The sequence below is a fragment of the Hemitrygon akajei genome, chromosome 28, assembly GCF_048418815.1.
Source record: "Hemitrygon akajei chromosome 28, sHemAka1.3, whole genome shotgun sequence".
Lineage (NCBI taxonomy): Eukaryota > Metazoa > Chordata > Chondrichthyes > Myliobatiformes > Dasyatidae > Hemitrygon > Hemitrygon akajei.
This window is the reverse complement of record NC_133151.1, coordinates 28,056,518-28,062,793: the sequence shown is the minus strand read 5'-3', so window position 1 is coordinate 28,062,793 and position 6,276 is coordinate 28,056,518. Positions and strand designations below refer to the sequence as shown.

Genomic DNA, 6,276 nt, shown 5'->3' with positions numbered 1-6,276 from the left:
CGCTCCGCCTGCCTGAACTTCGGGAGTCGCTTTGCTCCGCCTGCCTGAACTCTATCTGCCTGAACCCCAACTACCCTTAAGTGCCATGGCATCCCCATTCTGTCCTCCCCCCTAGTACCTCAGTGCCTGCGTCCTGCGTTTGTGTCCATCCGGTCCCTCCTGACAGCTTTAGCGATTTAGTCACTGCGTTCAAGGGCTGTCCAAAAGAAGAGCTTCCATCAACGTGTGGTTTGAAAGGACAATTATAATAAGAGTTTGTTTATCCATTTGGTGATGCGCGAGACAGAATCCCATTAGTCGGTTTTTATTGTTTTAACTCCGGTCTGTTGGGAATGGCGACATTAATTTATAGGACCTGCAGCAGAGACCTTATCGATTAATTTTAAACTACGGGAGATGGCTCACTACTCAAATCTTTTGCAACTTCGTTGAGCGATGGTAGTATAGTGGTGAACATAGCTGCCTTCCAAGCAGTTGACCCGGGTTCGATTCCCGGCCATCGCAGGTTGTACAGTTTTAGACTACATAACAAATAAACCTCTTAGACACGGTCTACGCAGAACTCCAAGGGCCAAATAATCGTCTCACGCTAATTAACGTTATGAATATAAATTGATCCATTAATTATCATTCAGTGTGTCGTGGATCAGAGATGGAACTAACGTCCTCAACAAGAGTCTTCCGTTAATTCCTGTTCTGACTCTATTCGAGATTCTACAAGGTTGGACACTTCACAGGAAGGATTGACAGGATTTGTAAACCGTTGCCCTGATGTTGCCTGATTAAAGGGTTTGAGCTTCTTTACCTTCATTGGAATTTCAGAGCCTGAGAGGAAACTTGACCGAATTATGAAGTAGAAAATTATGAGAGACATAGATTGGGCAGATAGTCAGAATTGGTTTCCCATGGGAGGGAATTAAAATACTAGCGGGTCAGAGTGGGAGTGAGTTTAAAGAAGATGTGAGTCTCACGTTTTTAGACAGAATGGGGTGGGTGCTTGGAACGGGCTCCGAGGTTCAGAGACGGAAGGGTGTACGATGTTTATAAATAGACACATGAATATGTTAGTGTGGAGCGACATGGATAGAGGCACAAAGAGAAAATCGCAGATGATGTAATTACAAGCAACACAGAAAATGCTGGAGGAAATCAACAAGCCAGGAGGCACCTGTAGGGGAAAACAATCGACGTTTCGGTCCAAGAGCCTTCATCCAGACATGAAAAAAAAACGACGAGGAATCAGAGTGAGACGGAGAGGGGAGGGAAGGAAGAAACATGAGGTGTTAGGTGAAACCGGCTGGAAACTTCGATTGGCAAATGTAGGGCTGGATAGCAGCGAAGGAGAGAAGGCCATGGAAGAAAGAAAATGGTGACGATCACAGGGAGATGATGGGCAGGTAACAGATAAGGTCAGAGAGGGAAAAGAGAATGGGGCTTGGAGAAGGAGGGGACACTGTCGGAAATTTGGGAAATTGATGTTCACGCCATCAGGTTTGGAGGCCACCCAGACGGAATACAATGTGTTGCACTTCCACCCTGAGTGTGGCTTCATCGCGACAATACTGGAGGCATGGGCTGCCATGTCGGAACTAGAATGGGAAGTGGAATTAAAGTAGGAGGTTAATGGGAGATCTCGCTTGTTCTGCTGGACGGAGTGTAGGTACCCGGTGAAGTGGTCTCCTAATCTGTGTCAGGTCTCACCGATATACAGGAGGCCACACTGGGAGCACTGGATACAGTAGATGACAGCAAAATACTCACAGATGAAGTGTCGTCTTACCTGGAAGAACTGCTTGGGGTCCTGAATGGTAATGAGGGAGGATGTGTAGGGGCAGGTGTAGCGCTGGTAATGATCCAGCAATAATGAATATATAATTGAGATATGTTTTTATAACAAATAAAACATTTATTAAACACTGCTAAAAAAAAATGTAAACAAACGACTAACTTAACTGGAAGTCGGCTGCAAAGCAACAGTTTGAATAGTTCTTAAAGCGAGAAATTCGAACTCAGTTCGTTAAAGTGGTATTGCAAAAAGTCCAAAATGATTTATACATCCAGGAGAGGCTTTCCTTGTAAGAATAAAATTCTCTTCCACGACGTTACTGCTAATCCTATCTGAAGTATGCTTTGCCGTGGGAGTTACGATTGAAGGAAATAAAACCGCTTAAATGCACAGACCTTTCCGTGGTGAAACTCTGCGTCCAGCTCTTTCTGCTTTCAGAAATGCAGGAGAAAACTTGGACACAAATTCCTTGTACGAAGATTAAATAAAGTTCCAACCTGCTTTACAGCCGATAACACCAACTTTCCTCGATTCTTCGGCTTCTCGAACTTGGATAATTCTTCACGCTCTGACTGAACTGAACTGGCAGTATTATAGCAAAACTGCCGGAAATGACCTTTGAAACTTAAGGCAGAAAGTAAAACTGCACTTTAAAACAAAACTGCGTCATAACATTGAATACGCAGCAGAACGGAGTGACTGGCGAATTCAATCATGAACTGACCTGAGACAGGGAGGTGATCCCCTTTTATACACTATTGTTAAAAAAAACTATCACATGACCTCTCACTGGCGGGAAAGAAAAAGTCACTCCGCCATCACAAGACCATTATATCATGCCCAGCATAGCCTCAATTACATCATGGTCACGTGACAGGCACAAGATACCAACGGGTACGTAACACACTTGTTTCACTTGCAAGGATAGGGACGAACGCACATGGGATTCACATAGGCAACGATCCCTGCAGAAAATAAATGGGGGAGGGAAAGATGTGTTTGGCTGTGGGAACCCGCAGGAGATTGCAGAGAAATGTGTGCTGGAGGCAGAGGCTAGGAGGTGGGGACAACAAGACGAATCCTATCCCTGGTGAAGGGGGGCAAGGATGGGGTGGGGACAGACGTGAGCAAAATGGAAGAGATTCTGTAGAGGGACAGTTTTAATGGTGGAGGAAGGGAAAACACTTTCTTTGAAAAAACACGACATCTCCTTTGTTCTTGAAAGAAACGCCTTATTCTGAGAGCAGATGCGGCGGAGACGGAGGAATTGAGAGAAGAGGATGGCATCAGTACAAGTAACGCGGTGGGAAGACGTATCGTCCAGGTAGCCGTGAGTGTCTGTGTGGTCATAATAGACATCAGTAGATAGGCTGCTGTCAGAGATAGAGAGAGAATTCGTGAAAAGGAAAGGAGGTGTCGGAAATGGACAGCCAAGTAAATTTTTGGGCAGGGTGGAAGTGGGAGGCAAAGTTGATGAAGTGTATAAGCTCCGCAAGAAACAACAGCAATTCAGTCGTTTACGCTCCATAGGAAAAGTAGGGAGACATACTAATGTAGTCTTGTAAGATAGACTGTTCCACGTAGCTGACAAACAGACAGGAATAGGTGGGACCCATGCCAATGTCTGTGACTGCACTTTTTGTTTGAAGGAAATGGAAGGAGTCGAAGGAGAAATTATTTGGTGGGGACGATTTCCGCCAGACAGAGGCGAATGGTGGTAGATGGGAGATGGTTGAGTCTGGTTTCCAGATGGTTCCCGGCTAGGATAAGATGCACACTTGACCTCGCAATCTACCACGTTATGATGCTGCACCTAATTACTTTCTGCACTGTGCTTTCTCTGTCGCTGTTAAATTTTATTCTACATTCTGTTATTGTTTTATATTGTTCTCTATCAGTACACTGTGTACTGATTTGATCTCTATGGAAAGTGAGAAAGCGAATCTTTTCACTGTACCTCTGTAGTTGACAGAAACCGTTCTAATTCCGGGCTGACACGAGGAAAATCAGCAGATGCTGGAAATTCAAGCAACACACACAAAATACTGGTGGAAGGCAGCAGGCCAGGCTGCATCTATAAGAAGATGTACAGTCGCAGTTTCAGGCCGAGTCCCTTCATCAGGACCGGACGATGAAGGGTCTCGGCCCGAAACGTCAACTGTATTTAATTCCCGATGAACGTGATGCGGCAGTAGCAGGGATCGCCGATCTCCGAACATCGGAGCGATATACAGCGGGCATCGTAACGTACAGCAGAAGCTATTGGATCACCTGCGTCCCTGGGTGGCCTCGAACCACCAACCTTTAGGTTAACAGCCGAACGCGCTCACCGATTGCGCCACAGAGACAAACTGGAAAACTCTACCATAAATGGTCCGTTCCGGCGTTGGAAGATGGCGACTGGTAATCGATTGCGTGATCCAGTTTTTCACAATCTTCATGAATGCTTTGAATTAGAGGGTAACGGACAACAGAACACAGAAAACGTTGGGTCCACATACTTGCCAGAATAAGACGCGGAAATACCAATAGATTCCCAGTGCATCCCCAAAAAATTCGGCCCCGAGAACACATTCCTCAAAGAAGGATATATGGAATGCAGTCACTGTGTCCCAGGACGGATGAGGACTGCAGCGACCCCGGGCTCAGAGAAACAGGACTGTTCCTGAACTAAAAGCTAAAACTGCCGGAAATACTCCGCAGGTCAGGCAGCGTCTGTGGAGGGAGAAACAGAGTTCACGTTTCAGGTCGATGACCTTTCACAGCTGCGAGCTCGCAGTTAGACGGAATGAGTCTCACGGAGTCTCTGCAGGGTGGCCTGAGCTGGCTGAAGGCACCGATTCCACTCGCCCTCTCCTTTCTGACTCTCTCAACTGGAAACTTAAATCAAGCGCAACAACAGTCTTTGTTTAACATTTAAAATGGGGCAGAGGCCGATGAAGCAAGTATTTCCGGAAACATTGTTCTCTGTCACCGCGTGTTACACCGAATAACTCGAAGATACAGAGTCGCTGAGGGGAGATTTCACGAAGCCGAACACAAATTCCCTTCCTATCGGGTGACTCTCCCTTCCCGGCGACACTGCCGACCGTCTTTCCACATCCCCAAAGAACCGACCACTTCTACCCCAAACTCTTTAACGTTTTTCAATTTACTTTGAAAATTCGAGATGCAATTACGTTTAATATGGAAACAGCAAAATCATTTGCGTATCGGGAGCATTAACCCCGTCTTAAACGGTGATATTAACCACTAAACTAACGAGAAGCCAATGCGGAAGTGTGATCTGACACTGGGATGTCCGAGCACAGGATACTTTAAAGCGTCACCCGATGTTCGTTCGTTGTCTCCGGCACCTGCTCTTTTCACACATACACTTACTCCTGTGTGACGGGAGAGGCCTCGGAATCGCTTCCGATTCGCTGTTCCTCCGATCCGGCCTGATTGTGTTGGGTGAGGAATATTTATCAACAGGTTTTAACTGATGCAAGGAAGATATTTTCCAGATTTTCCACTTTGCCCACACTGGAAACTCTAGCTCTATTCTACTCCATAAATATAGGCAGAAAGTGACACCAGCACTATAAGTAGTGAGGACCAAAAAGGTATGGACAACGGCGCTTGCAGGACAGCTTTGAAACTGTGGGCAAGACTGAATACAGTCAAAAATTAGTGGAGATGCCGGGGATTGAACCCGGGACTTCATACATGCGAAGCATGCGCTCTCCCACTGAGCTACATCCCCAATGTCAAATTTATGATGAAACTTTATATCTGATCCCATACGATCATAAGCTGTAGGAGCAGAATTAGGCTTTGTGGCCCATCGATTCTGCACCGCCATTTGATCATGGCTGATCCAATGTTCCCCTCCTCAGCCCCAGCTCCCAACCTTCTCCCATAAACTTTCATGCTATGTCCAACCAAGAACATATTAAGCTCTGTCTTAAATACACCCAACGACCAAGCCTCCCCAGATGCCTGTGGTGATACATTCCACAAATTCATCTGCCTCTAAATAGATTTCTCTGCATTTCTCTTTTAAATGGACCCCCCTCTCTCCTGAGACTATGACCCTAAACCGTAGGGAATATCCTTCCCACATCTACTCTGTCTAGGCCTTTTGACATTCGAAAGGTTTCAATTAGATCCCACCTCGTTCTCCTAAATTCCAGTGAGTACAGATCCAGAGCTATCACAAGTTCCTCGTATGATAACCTTTTCATTTTCGAAGTCATCCTTGTGAACCTCCTCTCCATTCTCTCCAATCCCAGAGCATATTTTCTTAAATGAGGAGCCCAAGACTGTTCACAATACTTCCGTCTAAGCAAACCATACATACTTCGTCCAATCTTGTTCTGTGTCACCAAGTACTCCATAACCTCAGCCTTAGTAGTAAATCTGAGTTGCAAATCACAAAGACTGGACGTTGAAAGATGGAAACCAGAAGTCGGAGTGGGAGACTCGTCCTTTCGAGTCCGCTCCATCAT

The 6,276-nt window shown here is 45.9% G+C and overlaps 2 non-coding genes across 2 annotated transcripts; one reads left to right on the top strand and one right to left on the bottom strand.

Moving 5' to 3' along the window:
- Positions 1-432: 432 nt before the first annotated feature.
- On the top strand, positions 433-504 carry trnag-ucc (transfer RNA glycine (anticodon UCC)). The gene has a single exon. It is a non-coding gene; the product is annotated as a tRNA-Gly (tRNA).
- A 4,955-nt stretch (positions 505-5,459) lies between these two features.
- trnaa-cgc (transfer RNA alanine (anticodon CGC)) lies at positions 5,460-5,531 on the bottom strand. Its single transcript has one exon. It is a non-coding gene; the product is annotated as a tRNA-Ala (tRNA).
- Between the last annotated feature and the right edge of the window lie 745 nt (positions 5,532-6,276).